Source organism: Centrocercus urophasianus, unplaced genomic scaffold (assembly GCF_019232065.1).
Source record: "Centrocercus urophasianus isolate 14NV4802_14NV808 unplaced genomic scaffold, USGS_Curo_1.0 seq_18, whole genome shotgun sequence".
Lineage (NCBI taxonomy): Eukaryota > Metazoa > Chordata > Aves > Galliformes > Phasianidae > Centrocercus > Centrocercus urophasianus.
Window position 1 is genome coordinate 15,105,479 of NW_024884733.1, and position 20,181 is coordinate 15,125,659.

The window sequence follows — 20,181 nt, forward strand, 5'->3', positions numbered from 1 at the left end:
GGCTGCAGCGGTGCAGACCTAGTTGGGTGAACTCTTATTTACCTAGGCGTGGTAATATTTTGCCCACAGATCCAAAGTTTCTTTGACACTGGCTTCATCTGGGTAGAAAAAAACAGACCTTGGGGCTCTATCTGCCCTCTGAAACACCCATTCACCTCATAATTAACCTCGTTAAGGTCCCCGGAGCTACCAAAGCAGCAAAGCAGAAACCTAAGCCTAAATTAGACGTTACATGCTCCCGCGTGTAGGTGCCCGAGTGAACGTGACCTTGCTTGGATCTGAGCTGGGGGATCGCATCCATATGAGAGCCAGAGCCCAGGAGCACGCATCCCCTGTGGTGCCTGTAAAGCCAGCCTGAAGCTGCTTGGTTTGGGCGTATCTGTAGTTGGTAAACCACCCTTATGGGAGTAAGTGACACACCTGGTTGTGGATTTTTGCTTTGATTTCGTTTATTCCCACATGAAAACAAACACAAAGAAATAATTACCTTGAAGCTATCATGGTCACCATTCAAATGCTGATGGTTAGTGTTTGCAACTGATTAGTATTGCCACTGAATCGTAGATATTTCCTGTATTAAGTGGCCCTAAATGGCGAATGTCAACATTTTAATGGCAATGGCGCTATTGTAGCTGGCTGCAGTTTGGCAAACAGAGAAGCTGGGAGTGTGATCAGTCATTAATGACCATCCTGAACAGGCACAGATGGGAGAGGATAAAGAACAAAAAATGTGGAGAACAAAGGATCACACACGTGCTCATAAAAGTTTCTGACAAACTGAATGACTCTGAAACAAATTTGAGTTTAAAAATGGATTTGAAAAGTTACATACTCACTTTTGTATAGCACAACAATGGTGGAATGCTAATAACATTTAATTTCCCTTGACTTCTAACCTTCTTAACCTGCTGTGCTGCTAGAACAACGCTGTAAATCAAAATATGCTGTATTGTATGGTGAACATGTGTATTGAGTCATTCCAGACTGCCTGGTGGTTTTTAAAAACAAAACTCACAATAGTGTTTGTGCTGTTTTTCATTTTTCATAGACCTTTCCCCTCAATCATGCTGCAACTGGTTAGGTTATGTATTAAAAATACAATATAAAAAGGGAGGGAAGATGTAGGGGTAGACATAATACCACACAAAATACAGCACAGATGAATAGGCCAAAATATCCTTGACTTTACTTTCCCCTTTGTTCTAAGTGTTCTTCCAATTTCAATAAAAACAGATTGGAATATTGCCTGGGGTCTACTAAATCATTAGTAAATCAAGAATCTGTTTTTAATAACATTTCACTTGTAAATAATGCATTAATTGACTAGCTTGAAAGTTAGCTTGAATGTTAGAAACTCTGGCACTAAATGTGTAATGAAAGAAGTGTGGTGTTTGAGCAGGCTGAATGGTAAACGTAACAAATTAAATATGACAGTTGATATTTGTGAAAATGGTGATATAATTAGAGGACACCTGCAGCTGTTTTCCAACCCAAACAACAGAAATTAAACATGTATAAAGTGTGTTTGTCATATTTTCTCTTGACGTATTTCTTTTGTTCTCCTTAGTAGCTTTTTAGTGGGTCTTATGTTTTGGTTTCTTTTACCTTTCATCAGGCCTTATGTCTAACCAAATAACAAATATCTTTTTCTGATGTCACCATTTACTGGATCCATAAATGAGCATTCTGCAGAATAAAGGAAAAGAACCTTATTTACCAAAAGCTGAAAGTTACTAAAGCAGATGACACATGCCCTGGCATGTTTTGACCATGAGTGCTTAGGAATAGTCAAGAATTACATTAGAACTCTTCCTGTGTGGTTCTCACCTGTAGGTAGCACACTTACGTGTTTCTGCATCGTATTACTGATAGTCTTAGTAAGACTTTCTGCAAACTAGGTGATGTGATGTGATGCATAAGCATTGCAAATGTGTAGCTTTCCCTCTTCGCATGTATGCACTTGAGAGAATACGGTGCTGCCATGCCCACCGTATGGGGATTTTGAACACTAAGTTTCTAATGATAAAGGAAAAATATGAAGTTGTTGAACAACATAGATCGTCATGTTGCCCCACTAGTGTAAAGCTGTGAAGCTTACTGACCAAAAGGGGACAAAAGCTATGAAGTTTTGATCTGGAGCCAAAGATTCTGGGTGTTCAGTTAGGAACTGCTCCATCTGTCCTTGCTTTGTTCCAGTTGGTATTCAAGAGAGCATCCTGTCAAAGGAAATAAGATTTGGACTTGCAAAAGTAGGAGTCTCTAGGTTGTCTGTTTTTAAAATTGCAGCAGTAACAAGTCAGCAGGATTACTTTGGTACAAATAAACATGGGATATATGGTATTGATAATTTTAGTCACATTTAAAGCCATGATACTACCTGACCTAGTGTCAGAGTTAGTGGGTATAGAAATTGCTGTTGAACTGAAGCACGCTGAAGCCAGTACTGTACCTGTTCCTGTGTATTGACCAGGGGAAGGACATCACCTCCTCTCAGGACCTTTGTTGCTTAGGTTGGACACTACAAATTTTTGACACTGAAAGAAAAAGCAATATCAGGGTAAGACAAGCACTTTTCAGCTCCCTCTGGGGCTGCTCTATGAGTACATTTCTCTGGCTGGGGCAAGTAGAACAAAGTTATGTGGGGAAAGTCCCAGCGCAACACACGAGCAGCTGTGGGTACTGTAAATCTTCAGTGTGCCCTTTGTCAGCTGTCAGAAACACAGACATTCATAAACAAAGGAGAGCAGGAGCCCAAATTTCACTTAATAATAAACAATGTGGACTTTAATTTGGAATGTGCTAACAGGATAGATATGAGCCATTTAAATAAACATACCAGCCAATTGTGTCAACTTTGCTTTTGGGGGCAGCAATACCTTTATTACTGGGTTTTGTATCCATCTTGATTAAGGCATGTCAAGCAGCAGTTGAGATTGACTTTGATGACAGATAGGATGCGCTGTACATGATACTAGAAGCATAATATCATGGAGACAAATTGTGCAATGGCTGAGAAAATCTTCACAGCTCTTTCAGAAATTGCAGAATTCATACCTATAGATGCAAATGTATACATTTTATGTCTTAAAGTTACAGACTTAGCTGAGGCTGCTGCTGCAGGTACCCAGTGGTGTGAAATAGCCTCTGTTCTCCATCAGCTGCACAAAACGCAACCAGGGCCTGATCCCACCCTGCAGCTCTGCATAGCCAGCTCTGGTTGTTCCTGCAGGGAGTGTATATAATATTTATGGCAAGGAGTCTTCTGCTACCTCCAAAGGCATAGCAGTAGTGACATTCACACAAATGTGCAACAACGCACATTTATTTTTGCTCTTTTGTAGGATATTTTGCAGGTGTTGAGCTTCTTGGGAGGGTTTCTCTGTGTATGTGCATCCACAGCTATACTCATACATTGTACATCATCAATTTCCCCAAAATCTCTGAATAACATCAGCAACGGAGGTGGGGACTCTGGAGGCTGATTACTCTTCATGATGATCTGAGGGGAACACAGAAAGGTGGCCTTCAGGTTGTGGCCTGCAGTGCAACAGCAAATCAAGGATCCAAAGGCATGGTCTGACAAGCACCATATTCATTTTCCAAGAGCAAGTTTGTCGGCTTGTATTGAGCCTGCTGAAAATGTAGCCAGCATTTATGCTGGCAATAACAATACCCCTGCTTATGCATATATAATGTTACACTGACATGAAAGTTCCCTGTGATACAGAGAGTTGCATATCAAAATAAAAACCTATTCATTAGAAAAAAGAATGAAATTAATATACCCGAACATAAGGAAGATGTGCTGGCTTAGTTAAATAAGGCGCAACTGGTATTATTTAATTAAAATCTAGAGTGCAGCTGCTACAGAAAATTCTAGCCAGTTTCAGATAAAAAAAAAATATGCCCCAATAATGTTTTTCAGCATCGTTTTATCACTAAACTCATGAACAAAGTAGGGGTGAAGGTTTTGGATATGTGTGCACACATAATGCACATGTATATATCTGTGTCAGTAACAGGAGGAGAGAAAGGAAGGATGGAAGACAAATGTGTTCAAATACAGTTCTTTATTGATGAAAACTATAAATAAAACTACAGTTTGTGTGAGCTGGTGGCCCAGAGCCTGGGAGGATGCACAGTGAGTGCTTGGAGACTAAGGATGATGGGGTGATACTGTGAGCCCCTTTGTGTGTGGGCACAAGCCGTGGTTTTCTGTCTTTTACCACCCAGGTGCACACAGTGAACATCTCATAAGAAAAAAAAAAGGCTTTGTTCACTGAGAAATGATTTCAGTTACACAATTTTTCAGTTTTCTCCAAGAATGATAAAGATGCATTTATTTTCTACAAAGAATAATTATTTTCACTGCTGTTGCTAAAACTTGATATGTTAATGCTTTATTTTACTACTTAACGCAGAGCATTTCAGCTTTTCAGAGAAATAATTGCATGTAGTACACTAGCAGAAAAAATAGCAACTTTTGGATGATGATTTTGAGGAACCAAGCTGTTACATAAACCAAGGAAACAAATTCAGCCCTATGGGAAGTTTTGGTGGCATTATTATTTATTATTTTAGTAACTATTTTTACAGAGCTGTAATTTTGCATGACACACTTCAGTATTACAAAGACAAGTGCTCAGAGATGTGGTCAAGCAGTACCCTGCTGCCCAACAGAAGAAGAGCTGGGAAACCAACATTGGGCTTTTCATCCTGCAACTGGTAATCAACATTGAGCTGCTCGTCTCTTCTTCCCACCCCAGAACTGGCAATCCAGGTTTCTGAGGCTATGTCTTGTCTTGTCCTTCCTTGGTGTATTGCTTCCTCTTCAGCAGGAAGTTTTTAAGCAGGATCTCAGAGCCCAATGGATCCTCATGGAAACAGACCTGAGTTTTTCACCTGTTCCCCTCCTGGCGAGCAGTGAGAGCAGCCAGAGAGGGCTGGGAACAGGGCGTGTGGTGCCTCACTCTGGACGCATGCAGCAGGTAGGGGTGGCAAAGGAGGCGAATGAGACCAGAAGGGAGGATATCGGCTGAACAACTTATTATCATTTTATTAATTAAATCCCCAGTTGGAAAAGTATAACTTATTGGTAATGAACATGGGTTTTGATTAAAGGAGGACCAAGGACCTGGTCAGTGCTAGTGGGATAATGGATCTCACAGAGGGCAGAGCACAAGCGAATGGGATCATCCTTCAGAGCCTTCTTCAGTTGTGCTGGTTTCCCTGGTCTCATCTGTAAGACCTATAAAAGAAGCACTGAGACTCCTCTCTGCTCTGCTCAGCCATGTGCTCGGGGGTGGAGGAAGCACAAGGGGTCAGTGTGTTGCTCTGAGCCATCACACAGCGCAGGGGGCTGCCACCAGGAGCTGGATCAGCTCTGAGTGACACCCTCTGCTCCTCCTGGGCACAGCACACTGGGTTGAGGAGGCTGAACGCTGCGTATGTGCACACTGGGTAATTAAAATTAGACCACTGTAGTGTTACTAGGGCATGTTTTGGTGTGTTACACACACTGCCTGAATCTCAGATGCTGAAATATCCACACAGCTCTTTGTTCTTTTGGGAGCAAGGCACAGTTTTCCCCAGTGGCAGGGATAGCTTCTGATCCTCCAGCCTCCCACTGTCCACTGTCACTGCAGCTCACAGTCACCGAGTGGCCCGAGGAATAGCTGGCACTCAAGGACCCCCCTCCAGTGCCCATAACTCTGAAACTACATGACATCTTAACCTTTATGAAATTTCTTCAAGACAGCATTAAAAAACACCCAAATCCTTCCTGACCTTTACATTTTAGTAGATGGTTTTTTGTTTTGTTATTTTTTTCAAATTGATGTTACTGTATTTTTTTCTTTAGCTGTGGCATTTTTAAGCTAGTTCAAGAGGAACTTTACTTTGCGTTTCCCATCCCGATTGAGCCCAATCATTAATCATAAAAGGGAAAGCACTCCAGCCTCAAACCTAACTCCATAATGTTTTTATGTTTGTGACATTTTATCTCTCTCAGCCGGTGGGAAGTTCTTATCCTTTTAATTTACAATCTGTTAGGTTTCAATCTGACTCTAGATACTGACTTCCTTTGTAGCTCTCCATACCATCCTTACCCCCATTTCACCGCGCTGTGGCTTGGTGATTGTGTATCAGGTGTACGGATGATTCAGTGCATCTCCCAAGGGGATCAGTGATTGCTGCCCTGGATCATCAGGCAGCTGACCCCTTTTCATGTGTGGGAAATCAAGGTATCTTCAGTAGGAAAGCCAGTGGTGCAGTTTGACAGTAATACACCGCTTAAATCTAGAACTAATCTGTTGAGTGCTTCAGCAAAGCTATCTTAGTGTAAAACTAACATAAGAGAGGAATCTATCCTGGTGTCTTTACACAGAACTGTGAACATTTGTAAAGAGGAACTGGAAACTTGAAGCATTCTAGTTTCTCTACAGGATTTGCTCTTTTTAACGTTAGTAGAAGCTGAGTATCCTGCAGTGCAAAGCATTGTGCTGTAAAACCTAGCTTTTTACAAGGGAAAACTTTCCACATTCATATACAGCCTTTATCTAGCATAATCTCATAAAATCTTCCATGATATCAGGCAATTACAACATTCAAGGCTCAGAGTCTAAATGCTCTCTAGTGGTGCTATTGGATTTGTTTATACAGTATTGTTCTGTTGCAAGTCGAGTGCAGATCTGCAACAGCTTTGTCGGCGCAAAGATGAGTTCTGCTAAGCCTGTGTAAGTCTCTGCTCTTTAGCCTAAAAAACTGAAGGTCAGTTCAAAGCTGCTTGTTGAGGGAAACTAATCCTGCAAACAGTACATTCGCTGGCCATTATTTTCAAATCCAAACTATCTTATAGTCATGAAATGGAAAGTTTATGGGGAAAACAAATGCTGCATTTATTACTGTGATGCAACATTCATAAAATATATTTCACTGGGGGGGAGTTTACACAGGGGGTAATGAGATTTTTCCTTTATACATTATTTATAACCGCTTAATCCAGGTGCTGTAGGTTATTTTTTTATCCCTCAGATTCTCAGCTACAAAACACCTCTGTATTTCTAATTTATTTCTGCTTACAATACAGATGTTCTCAATTGTGTCTCTAACTACATTTCAACTGTTATGATTGCTTTTATTTGTTTGTGTCACTGTACACTTAGAGGTTGAATGTGCATTACACAATAGTTAGGTTCCAAGCAGCCTGTAAAAGCCTCTGGTGATTTAGTTACCAACAAATTAAACTATGCCTAACAGTAATATCTTTATCATTAGTGGTTTTAATCTTCAGATGATTTCCCTGCAGTTTTTATTGCTCTGTGCATGGGCTCTTATATCTTCACATAAAGGTTTCATCCTTTTAAACAGCATATTTCAAGATGACCATTTGGAAACAACATTTGGAGGAACATTTGGGTTGCGTCCTCTAACTAAATTTCCAAGCTGTTGGTAACGGACTAAAGAAAATGTGGTCTGCACTGAATACTAAAGAGCTGCAAATGTAAGAGCCTTGAAGGTTATGTGTAAATATTGACATTTTTATTTTATTTAGCATACAAAAAATGAACTTGCAATGTTGCTTATCTTGATCATACAGCAATGACCGCATCTGCATCATCTGAGATCTGTTCCTCACACTTCTGACTTTCATAGATGTTCCAGAGTTTTATCATTGAGGATGTTATTATGTCTCTGATTAGACAACTGATATATGGGATTGAGTGTCCATATAGAAACATGTCAACTAGAAAGCAACAAATGGAGGCAAAGAAAAAAAATCCTTTCATCTTCAAAGGCCATGTTATATGTGCAGATATGGATCCTGAAAAAAATGTTAAGGTTCTTTCCTGAGACGTCTAATGGGACTTTACAGCATTCAGTATCCAGCAAAATAAGGTCTTTGGTTCATCAGAAAGGAAGTAGAAAAATGACTGTAACATTGCCTAGACGCCAGCTGTTCTTTGCAGTTAGCCATACTGCCCTTATCCCTTCAGTGTGAGTCTGTTGTCATTTCTTTTTTAACCACAAGTTTCTGTAGAAAACCTCAAGGTCTGCAAATTTACATGCTTCTTTTCCTAAAACACTGAAAAAGAATCCAGGGTGAAGATAATAAAGCCTGCAGTTCTTCCGAGCTATTGTTTATTCTAAAGGCATTTAAATGTTCAGTACTGAGATGGTCACTGCGCAGTTTGTAATCCCAAGGTATGAAACACAACAGTCCCACAGCATTCCTCTTAGATCTAATCAGAAGGCCATGAGATCTTGGCTGTTCACACTGCAGAGAGGGGTAATAGCTCCATGAATGGTGCTATAGCCACTGAAAATCCCCACCAGTGACTCAAGAACATGTTAGTTCTCTCTCTGGGCAGCCTAACCTGAACACCAACAATATCAGGATTTTTTTTCTGATGTATCTGTTTCCCCTTTTTAAACACAGTATGTGCATGAAGCCTTGGCACGCTGGTTGCCTCAGCTGGGTGCCTCTTGTGCTCCTCTGGCGTATGTTGGTTTTTTGTTTTTTTTTTTTTTATTTCCACATGTGAGAGAAGGATTTAATAAATTGCAGGATCATAAATTTCATTTAGGGGGAGGGAGAAAGAACAGTAACTTCTTTGTGCTACATGGAGACTGTATAATTTGCATAAATATTGCCTGTCTCTTTGGCAGATAGAGTAATTAAGAAGTGACCAGCATTGCTCTTGTTTGGTCATATTCCGTATTCTTGTATAAGATTAGTTTCATTTATTCTTTCATTTATTTATTTGCCACAGAGTTTCTGGTTCTCCAAGTTCCCTAGTTTTATAGGACACAGGGGTGAGCTGTATCAAGAGGTGCAGTGCTTTGCTTACAGAGTTACTTTTCTCAAATTAGTGAAAATGTCCCTAATTCGCTTTTCTTGAAGAAAGCCAGGCATCAATGTACTCAGGCCAGCATGCTTTTGGCAGCTCATGCAAAGTGTGAAGAACACATGCAATTTGTCCTTTTTAATTTATTCTTCTCTGCCCTGTAATAAAGTAAGCAGCCATATCCTGTATCAGTTAAAGCTTCTGAGAAGGCTCCTTCTGTGCTTCCAGAATGGTCCTGTAGTGATAGCATAGCACTGTGGAAATAAAAGACATGAGACATATGCAAATGATGAAATCTGCATCTGACAGGGATGGACCCATTTCTCTCACCAGCCCAATGTGGTGGCTGCTGGGTATGTGTGTCTATATCTAATCTATAGCTGCGCTCAGAAAATGGCTGCATCATAGAACTGACAGGACCAGGTCCCACACCGGCCAGTCAAGGAACAGTGGTGGGTTATTAACTTTGATGATCACCTATTCAAATGAGCTGAGAAAATTAATTCCCTCTGCTTCTCCAATTCTGGAAAACAAAACAAAAGAGTGAAAAAATCTGCAAGGACTAAGGAAAGGTTTTAAAAGTAGCAATAAAGACTCGAGATTTTGGAAGAATCAGCAGCTTTGAACACAAGAGAGGATCAGGGCAGAATACTTTATAGCAGAGAAGTTCCACTTAACAGTGGGACTAACTAAGGTCAAAGAGAGCTGATGTAATGGGAGAGAGGCTAAATACTTAAGAGGAGAGCTCTGAGTTGCAGGAAAAAAACATGCACATCTTTGAGGAACTTGGTATTACCCAAAATGTTGTGAATTTGGAAAATGCACATAGAATTTACTGGGTTTAGTGGAAATGTTTGTCTTTGTGCTTTATGAGAGTAATTTTGCTAGGAGGGGGCTGGGTCTGAGTGCAGCTAGACTGTATGCTATTGTACTGCAGAAGAAATAGCAAGCAAAGATTCTCCACCCAGTAAAAATGCTGGAGGGGTCTAAAGCAGAGACAGTGCTGTTGCCTACCTATTTCTAACAGAAGCTTAAAAAGTAACTTGATTTAATATTACCTAGTTTTGGAGCTTGCATTTCAAGAAATATAGTCCAGCTGGAGAAGAAAGCAAAAGGAATAATCAGGGATCTAAAAAAATGATCTGTGAGGTAAGATTGAATGATCTGCGGTTGTCTAACCTAAGCAAGAGGTCTTCAGCTACATGAAGAAAAAGAAAACAATCCCTTCTTAAATTCTTGGGGAAAAGTGAGTACCAATAGGCTTCAGTTGCAGTAAGAAAGATGTCTGTTAATCATTAGGAAATACTCAGTATTCCTTTGGAATTCCATGGTGTAGTGCAGTAGGTCGGGAAGGGGTAGCGCCTTTGTCACTGAACATCTTTATGAATAGGCCAGGAAACATATGGAAGTAATGACACAGACGAAGCAGGGCCTTTGTTGACCTTGTATGCCTGACAACTTTCTGAATACACAAACTGGTCAGCTGGACCCAGTGAGTAAAGTTAAGCAAGAGACAAAGGGATTTGGGCCACTTCTGTAGCTGGGAATCCAAGAGAAGATAGGAGGCAGTAAATCCCCTGTGTATTTTGACAATGGGAATCTCCCTCAACTTTGAAAGCAGATTTTTGTCAACTTAAAACCATTTTCCTTGCCAGGCCCATACATTACCTTCATCTTATCTATAGAAAGCTCTAGCCAACTGGCTTTCATCCATGTCTTATCTCTGCTAGACACAAGGAAGCTGTAACATATGGCTTCAATGAAAAGGAGACACAGAGCTTGGTGTCATCAGGATATTGAAGACATTGTAGCCTATGCCATTTCACAATATCCTCTAGTGGTTTCATATGGGTTTTGAATAGGAAGGGGAACAGCAATGAACCCTTCGGTACTTTAAGCTGCAAGACCTGGGAGGAAAAAAAGAAACATTTGTCTGTGCCTATGGGATCTTCTTGACAGAGATTGTCAGAACACTTTAAAGTGTTTCTCCTCTCCTGTCGACCATTTTGCTGTATAAGTAACACGTAACAGCAAACAGAAAGTAGACTCAATGTCTGGACTTCAGTCTGGTTCACAGTGTTAAAATACGGAATTAGTAGTCTTATGGTAAAGAATGTGTGTATGTATGTGGGTCTGTGTGAAGTCCTGTAACCATGTAGTGATAGAAATTTTCTGCTTTTGTAAAATTCCTGCTTTCAGTAATCAGAATGTATAATCTGAATAATTGGAAGAATACATATATAGTTCAACAGTTTTAGTCCTAACAGCTGTGGAACAAGAACATTTTGCAGAGCTGATTTACTGCAGAGGCCTAGCAATGAGACCTACCCTAGGAGATCGGGAGGACAAATAGTTAATTTCTTAGTTGGTTTAATCAACCATTGAAATACAGGTGAAATTATGTGACCCCTATGTGGAAAGGAGAGGGTAGAATTCAGTGATAAAGATGCAGAGTGGAGGGAGAAAATATAAAATCTCAGTTCACTATTAACAATCACTCTGTAGGCCGACATGCCTTTCCCCCCAGGCTTTCGTCCATCTGGAGTTCCCACCTGCACTGTGCCAAACAAGATTTAGCTTAAATGCCCAGCCATTTATTTGGAGAGTATCGTTGATATATATTTTTTGTTCATATGAAGATTTGCTAAAAACCAGATATGTTATCTGGTCTTGAAAAGTCTTTATTTTCCATTTAAAAAGCAAATAATTGCATTGTTTAGATTTTGTGCTCTTTTCTGCCCTTGGTGATGAGAAAACCATACTGAAATTACAATGTGCACCTGCATGTACCTTGAGCTGTAATAATGAAAATAAATTAATTACTCCAGAATCAGGTTAGTTCACCTGCCTCAGCCATTTCAGCCATTCATAATCACCAGGAAGTCCTAGAGGCCCCATATTCATTACTGGGAGATTTTTCAAAATAGAGCACTACTAATAAGGCCATCTGACCTTTCTCCTTTCAGTGCTGTGATATTTGGTGGACAAGACATAAAGCATCCCAGTGAACAACATAGGGACTGACACAGAGGAGATGGTGCGTGACTGAGATGTTGAAACTGACTTACCACCACTGTCCTATCAATGTAACAGAAAGAAAGGGAGTTCTACATACTGGGATTGTTGCAGAATAGGGGCAAAGCAAATTAGTGAAATCCATCTTGTTTTCACATAACAAATACCAGATGAGCTGGAGTGATGCTGTGCAGGAGATTGCAATAAAAATATGCAGCTTGTGATAAGCTGACAGGAGCTGGACTGAGCACAAATATCTTAGAAACATCAGTGGATAAATGCGAAAGTTTTGTTTTCTTTCAAAAGTGTGTTTGCTATGCTTCTCTTTTCAGAATATAACACGTTGTGTTAATACCAGCGTCTATATTTATAACACCTTACACTTCCTAAGTGTCCATTTTGTGCATTTTGTATGTTCTTTTTTTTTTTTTTTTTTTTTAATGGACGTGTTTTAATTATCATTAGAAATCTGTGACCAAGGAGATTAGACTTGTTCAGCAGGACTGTTTTCTCAAGACATCCTGGCTGCAGTGGAGTGACTATGATGACTCTTGCACAGGTGGGCAGATGGAACAAGGCTGGTTGAGGTGACAATCCCAACAGTCCTAGCTGAGGAAGCAGAGCCACTGCATTGGACTGATATATGATAAAATTGCTTCTCAGCAAATGTAGCCTGTCTTGTTCTTTCTGCTAGATGTAATGGAAGAAATAGTTAACCAAAACAGGACGACAGCAACAACATATGTTTTGGCAAAAGGCCATGAGGGTTTATATCAGTTAGCGTTGTGTGTTTGTTCCATACCAACTAAAACCATTTAAACTCCGTGGGAAATATTGAAGAATACAAACACATTCACAGATTTGATTGACTATGGAAGGCTATAAGATAGATCGCAAATGATAAATTCAGCTTGAAAAACAAGCAACATGAAAACAAAAGTTGAAAATGATGTAACTGAGAAACAGTCTTCTAGAGAAATAATCTAAATTTTGATTTCTGCTAAAAGACAATTACAAATGTGGAATGGTTCCCTCACTCTCAAGAGAAAGAGATCTTGCACTGAGGCTACCTGTGGGAGTCAGCAGATGCCTTTGGGTACACTGAGAAAAACAGTCCTTCAGATAAGATGACTGATTTATTTTTTTATCCAGCATTTTTTTAATTCCAATTCTGAGAATGAATCACATGATTTTCTACAGATAATTGGCTGGTGTCCACTAAGTCTTGAAATTAACTTTATGTCCTACTTTGTGATTGACATCTCACTAATTAGATGGCTTTCAGCTGGGGGAGTTTTGGTGATCTGGCCTGCTGCAGTTAGGTGCCAGGACCCTTGGCATACTCTTTGCAGCTGTGCTGCAGACTTCCTGCTAGGAACTTTGTGATTAAGCTCCATTATCCAACTTCCACCTATCTGGGAAAAGCTCATCAATTTAATACAGCTTTAGAAATGGCTCTTTATGGGTACAGCTAGTGGCAGTTATGCAGGTCAGATGATTCTCTGGAAATTCTCTGGTAAACCACACAGTTTAACAAAGTTACTGATTGAGAACCAAAGTGGGTAAGATGGCAAATTTCATCATGTGTTTGAAATTGTTTTGTGTATCTATGGCTTTTTTGTATGTGCAGTCCAAAGCATTACAGTGGCCTTCAACAAAGATAGCTCTCTGTATTTAGCGCTAACATCAAGGTAGCTTTTACTTTTTTGTTTTGCTCTGTACTCTTGTAGTCCTGGAAGAGCTTCCAAGGGTCAAAGTAGCACTGCAGTCATGTAGAGTTCTTTGTCTTCAACAAAAAAGATTTAGTAATCAGTAAAGCCAATGGACCAAGGCCAGTAGAGGCATAAACAGTGACTGGACTTCTTGAGCCCAGCTCTTAAATGGTGTAAGTGAACCTACTGTGGTCCAAAAAATGTCACCTTTTTTTGGATCTTTTTTGTGTCAGTAGCTTAAAAGCTAAACTAAGACAAAAGGATTGGAGTGACAGCAGTAAAAAGAATTGTAATAGATCTAAGGCATGGCATAACTGTTTTATTTTGTCTTTTCTTGTTAATTGCTTTTCCTTCTTCATGTCCATTTCTGCACCTGTTTATACAGGAGGTGAACAAGGCCAGAAACTGATTGTACCAACATTAAGGTGTCCTGTAATCAAGGAATGAATGTCCAGGTCTTTCAGCACTTCTGTACTGAAACACTTAGCAGATAGGATTGCAGATCCTGCACCAAACCTTCTTGCTCTGTGACTGTCAGGGATTGGCAATTCATGTATGATGCCTAGGGAGCAAACTTTGAGCTGCTGCGTTTCTACTCTTGCAGGTTGTTGTTGTTGTAAGCCATGATTGTGAACTGCCCTAAGCTTTGCCTTGTCACTTGTCACTGCCCTGATGCGTGCCAAGAGGTAAAGTAAGGAACACGGATGGCATCTGGGAGAAAGGGAGACAGGAGGAACTCAGCTTGGCAGATAGTGGATCACAGCAGGATGTCAGTAGTTTATTTAGTAAATAGTGGTTTGCTAAACAGCCATTCTTCAGCTGCAGTGGATTATTTCCAGCCTCGGTAATATTTTATTATTATTGTTAAGAACAAAAGCATACAGTAGCTATAGGAGAATGGTGGTTCTCCTAGCTAAGATTCATCGCTCATTAACAATTTAGTTGTGTGATTTTAGATGTGCTGGACTTCTAAGTTTTTTTTTTTCCTAATTCTTGTCATACTCAAATACACCCATTTTAATTAGCAAGAAATTAAACTTCCTGCAGGAAGAAAGAGTAGTGTTATCTGGTTTGTGCATAGGCTGCCTCCATCACACTAATGCATAATCAAAGAAAATACAATTCCAGCTCTGCATATCTGAGGCCCAGTCCTGTGCTCCAGTCTGTCCATCCTCTGCTTGTATAAATGGGTGAGTCCTCAGGCTTTGCTTGGGGCAAAAAGTATCATCTCATAATAAAAATAATTAAAAAAAAAAAAAAGAGTAATTCTATGCAAGGACTTAGATTTAATAAAATCAGGTACTCTAATAGGCCAGCTTCAACTGTCACTGTGGTTTAAAGCAGGTGATCCTCCTGAAATGTCTGGAGCTGTACCAGTCTCATGTTTCAGAGATCAGAAGTAGTTCCAATCTGCTGAAGAATGAAGCAGTTCTGTTATTAGTTGGAAGCAAGAAATCAGTTATCCAAATCAACAGTTTCTCTGCTATGTCCCACCTCAGTTTTATACTATAAAATAAGTTACATGGATTACATGGGGTGCTCTTCTAAGTATGTTCCACTGTGTTTATTAATAAGGTCTTTTTTTTTTTCCTTCTTCAGGCAGCTTTTCCTCCAAACAGGACTATTTCTGCACTATTTTTTTTCTATTTCTATTAAAACCATTCTAAGATCCAGGAAAAAGTTTGATTTTTTTTTTTTTTTTTTTTTTTTTTACTTTCTGATATTACTATAAATATTTCCTGGTAGTTCATGGTGTCTGTCATACTGTTTGTAGCCATGTGTTTTTAAATATTTTAAGTGGGATGTATGAGGGAGGTTAGTTTTACAGCAGGATTTCCCAAACTGAGGTATGGAAGTAGAGGTGAAAAAGCAAATACATTAGTCTGCTTCCAGTGCAGGGTGTGCTGATTTGTGCTGGGGAGGAAGGAAGATGAGTGGAAGAGCTCATGTGGGAGAGAGGAACATGGCAGAGACAATTGAAAAGGACCAGTTTACAGAAGTTTAAAGATAAATGCACTTATTTATAGTCAGTAGTCTAAGTTGTGTTGTTTGGCGTGAGCTGGTTTCTCAGTGTTTACAGCACTTTCACTAGAGCTATCAGTTAGGGATGGGGGGGTGCTGTAAGGGAAGGAGAACATCCCTGTGTGAAAATGCCATGAACTCCTTGTTTACCAAGTGGCTTAAGATGATATAAAGGGACTCAGTGTTTTGACTCTAAATGTCAAGGGAGCAATACCTGAAAGGTCTGAGACTGTAGCACTGGACTACACAATTCCCTATTTACTACATATGGTATATTTAGTAACTAATCAGCCAACCTAATAATTTAAAATAGTGTTTGACAAAAAGGCCAAATGTTTAATATTAGGGCTGGGAGAGCCATAGGAATCTGAAGGAGAATGTTCTTTGGAACAGAGTGCAAGATGCAGCTCCTGGCTTTGCTGTTGTCTCTCTCAATTCCTCCTTTCATTCTGTACAGGTGTCATAATTTTTTAAGTTCAAACAATTCCATACATTTTCTGCTTCTGGAGGATGTAAGTCTGTGGAAATCTCAGTTCTCAGATGACAGACCAAACAACTCTGTCTCTGGAAGCTTCTTCTCCCGAAGTCTTTCAAAAAGAGCTTTTTGAAAAGTGTCGTAGTTTCTGGAGCAAACAAAAGTTCCCCAGAGTAGGTGGAGAACTCCGTATTTTGTGGAAATCTTATTAGAATGCAGTCAAAGAGACTTTTCAAATTAAATAATTGCTTTATAAAACTTAGCAGACATTATGTTCCAAGTCTGCCAGCCAAATGGGTCTCAGCCAGAGGGGTGAGGAGTGAACCAAACCAAGGCTGGGATAAATATGCTCCACTTCCACACTGCCTGTGAACTTCGATATATGCAGAAGCTAGAAATAGCCACAGTGTGCTGCTGATCTATGGCACAACCTGGGCAGCATCAGAGCCTCGTTTCCTCAGTAAAACAGGAAGAAAATACAGTTGTAAATGAGACTAAATGCTATACTTGGATCCAGACTGTGGGACACACATCTGACTTTATCATAGTTACTATCCTCCCTCAGCTCCTGTTTCTCTGTCTGTCTGATAGTGTTCCCACATTTTGTTCTTCATGACTCCCTTCATGACAGTTAGTAGTTTATTTTTCTGTCATCTTATTTGTCTACAGTGGCCTTGGCTGCTTTATATCTGCCCGTGGGTCCCACCTCAGTTGCAGATGTTTGAACTAACCTGGCTCCTTGCTGCATCTTCCAGCTGAGGAAATTGCAAGTATTATCATGGCAAGCAGAACAAATAGAGGATACACCCTGCACCTCAGATTGCTGTAGCACTTTTTATAAACCCATGTGGCTAATAGCAGACTTCTCATTTCTTGGGTTGGTGGATTTTTGTTGTTTTTTTCGTTTGTTTGTTTGTTTGTTTTTGGTGAACTGGCAAATGTATACTAGAGGAATGAGGTATTTGACATTAAAAATGGGACACACCTTTTAATTCTCATGAAAGCATTATCACGAGAAGCCTTCTTACATCAACAGAGTGAGAACAAGTTAAATATTTTGTTTCAAAGGGATTATCCCTACCCAACAGGGAACAGCTGGCATAAAGCGTTGATCCACCTCCCATTGCAAACATGAGCCAAACTCCTGTTGATTTCGCTGGTACGGAATCAAGCCCTTATTAAGTCCACGACCAGCTTTACACAACTTCTGTCTCTGTCTACTTCCCTCATCCACAGGCTGACCTGCCACCCTGGAGAACCTGAGGTGAAGAGGGCAGCAATGAAACAACCAAAACCAAAGAAACATTTTAAGAGGCAAACGAGTAAAATATCATGAAAACTTGAAATATATTCAGTTGTGCAATACATATCAAGCAGCCCTACTAACTTCAATCCAGTCCTGTTCTTTCTGTATGAAAGGGCACATAACAAGGAGTAAGACGTATCCAGGATTTTCACTCATGAAATAAGGTAGCCTAGATTCTTACCTTTTCTATGTCAGCAAGGTTCCTCTCCAGGCTCTGTCTCATTTCTGTGACAAGCCGCTTGAAAATGACTATTTTGTTATGGTACCTCCAAGTTCTGTACACAAATCCTTGTGCACAAAGCACAAGTTACTCTGTTACTGAGGAGACCTTACTCTCAGATCTAGAAAGGGCAACAGGTTTCTTCTTCTCTAATCTGAGTGTTCTCATCAAGAGGAGAAAATAAATTTTAGTGGAACTTTTAGAGCACATATATTGCTAAAAAAAATCTGGACATGAGTTGGGTCCTAATCTCTAATATCAGCAGGCTTCCTGTCTGTCAACATCCAGTCCTTTCACTGTTCTCCTGTTGGAATGCATTTCTGCTCAATGGCAGACCAGGTTGAAACCATCAGTGCCTAGGAGCAGCAAAAAAGGTAATAATGAGTTATTAAGAGCCATATGGAATGTGACAGTGAAAAAACTGGGGTTGGACTCTCTTATGTTATCTAAATGTTAGTACTTATGAACAAGATATTTTCATATTCTTTCTAATACTTTGAGATAAATTTTCATCCATCATAGCTATCTTCGTTTTACTCAGTTAACAATGAATGATCAGTGAAACATTTTGGAATAGAAAAGACTAAATGATTCATATAACCTCTGATGTGAAGGGTTTTCAAATTTTAAAGTAAAAGTAGTTATGTCTCTTTCACAACATGTAAGAACCAAGAAATGATACAGGAGAGCTAAGAAGTTTGAACTGAATAACACAGTTGGCGAAATTTTCATACTGGTTTGATTTTTTGATAATCAAATTGTGTTTCATTGTTCAGCATTTCCACGAGTTCTCAAACAAAGAAGCTGTCTTCACAGCCATCTCGTTTCACTGAAAGTCACCTTTTGATGATAGTGGTGTGACTGCTTGAATGTTATATAACTGCAATTTCTATCTCCTGAGGAAGGTGCTGTGCAAAAAGCTGTGTTTCATCTTCTTTATTAAAACTGCCAGAAGATCCAAGATGTGAAAAGGAGTCCAAAGTCTTGCCCAGCTGTGGCTAGCAAGGAATCTAGAAACATTGCCATAACGTTCCTGTTATGCACACGCTTCTGATAAGTCTGTGTGAAGATTGTAGGATCAAATTCTCTGCTGGAATGTAAAACATTTCTTTGGTGTCTGCCACACTTTTAGTACCTGTCTCAGCAAAGACCTTGGTTACTAAATGCTAAAATACAGATTGTATAATCCAACTTGTATAATCAGTGTTTTTATCTTTGTGCCAATGCACATAAAGAGGTAAATGTGATGCATACATGACTTCTTCATGGAACTTCCACTGTTTAAGCCTATGAGTGGTAAATTAAGTGTCCTGTTCAGATAGATTATTTTACAATAATGATAGCCTTTGCTATTGCATGATTTCCAAAAACATATAAGCCTCTTCTGTGTGGGAGGCTAGATGTGCTGCTCCACTGTTCTGGACCAATATCCGTGGTTTTGCCTTTTTAGCTATTTCTTTTGAAATTTCTGGTTAGCTAAAAAATCAAGATATTCTAGGTTATTCTATTTATGAGGAGAAGATGCAGTGAGATACATACAGAGAGACATACTACTTTTTTGCAACAAATAAATAAATAAAAGGGGCAAAGTTCAACTTTTCTGACCCCTGATCAAGTCAAACAACCAGAATAATTTTACCCTGTTGCCTGTGACATTTTCTTCAGCCACAGCTCATTCCTTATGCTCACCCTTAGCTTCTTGTGGGGATGTGCTGTCTGCTTATCCTGCCTCCTCTTCTCTTTCCTGCAGTGCCTCTTTGGTGGCTTTGCTTCCCACCCACCTCTGGAAGACACTCAGTGCAATGCTCAGAAGATTCAATTCCTTCACAGTCCATCTCTGAGCAGTCAGGCCTTGCCTGTGCTTTGCTTTGGAGGCTGCATATCTTCACAATGGAATGAGTTGCTCCTTCCCAGCTAGCTCAGCTGAGGGAAAGGGACTGCAAACACCAGCTCTGGCAGTGCTTCATCCAACCAGTCATAAACTGTTTTCTACCAAAATTATTCTCATAACTCTCTTTGCGTAAACAAGCAAGCCTGAAAAGAAGAGGAATAAAACATAGAGTGGTTTAGAATTGTATACTAGGAATAATTAAACTTTTACTAAAATGCTTCTGTCATTTCTCTATTTTTACTCACCGTGAGGAGGACAGCATGTTCTCATCTCTATAGAGTCACATAAACGACTTGATTAAAGTGCATGATGCAGAGCTGAATCTGGGCATTTGAAGCTTCCTTGCTGTTTTCTTAAGGTATTTGTGTGATAGATGAGGAAAAATTAAGTCCTCTGCTCCCATGCTTAGTTCATCTTGTTATGATGTAGATATATTTTCCACACATTTGCAAATAGGGTAAAGAACAAGAGTACTTTAGCTATTTAGAGTCTTTAGAAGAAGAAAGGCAGTTTAGATTACCAGCAGCCTACAGTCTGCTTGGCACAAAAATGTCAGTTTTAATGGCAAAGTTCAGGATAAAACTGTGTCAGCTAATTTAATCATTTACCATGAAATACCAGTTATCTTAATCTTACATGCAGTCCTTAAGTCTGCTGCATATTTTTTGTAATTGAATCCTGACCCTAAAAGGGA

The 20,181-nt window shown here is 39.7% G+C and overlaps 2 long non-coding RNA genes across 9 annotated transcripts in view; one reads left to right on the forward strand and one right to left on the reverse strand.

Annotated features, from left to right (window-relative positions):
* The window catches only part of LOC122161013, a 489,323-nt gene that overhangs the window by 428,064 nt on the left and 41,078 nt on the right, over window positions 1-20,181 (forward strand). The gene's annotated exons all lie outside the window — the stretch shown is intronic.
* LOC122161014 lies at window positions 8,769-20,003 on the reverse strand. Its single transcript, XR_006169033.1, has 3 exons — window positions 19,733-20,003; window positions 19,286-19,630; window positions 8,769-9,100 (listed from the first exon to the last, which is right to left on the reverse strand). It is a non-coding gene; the product is annotated as an uncharacterized LOC122161014 (long non-coding RNA).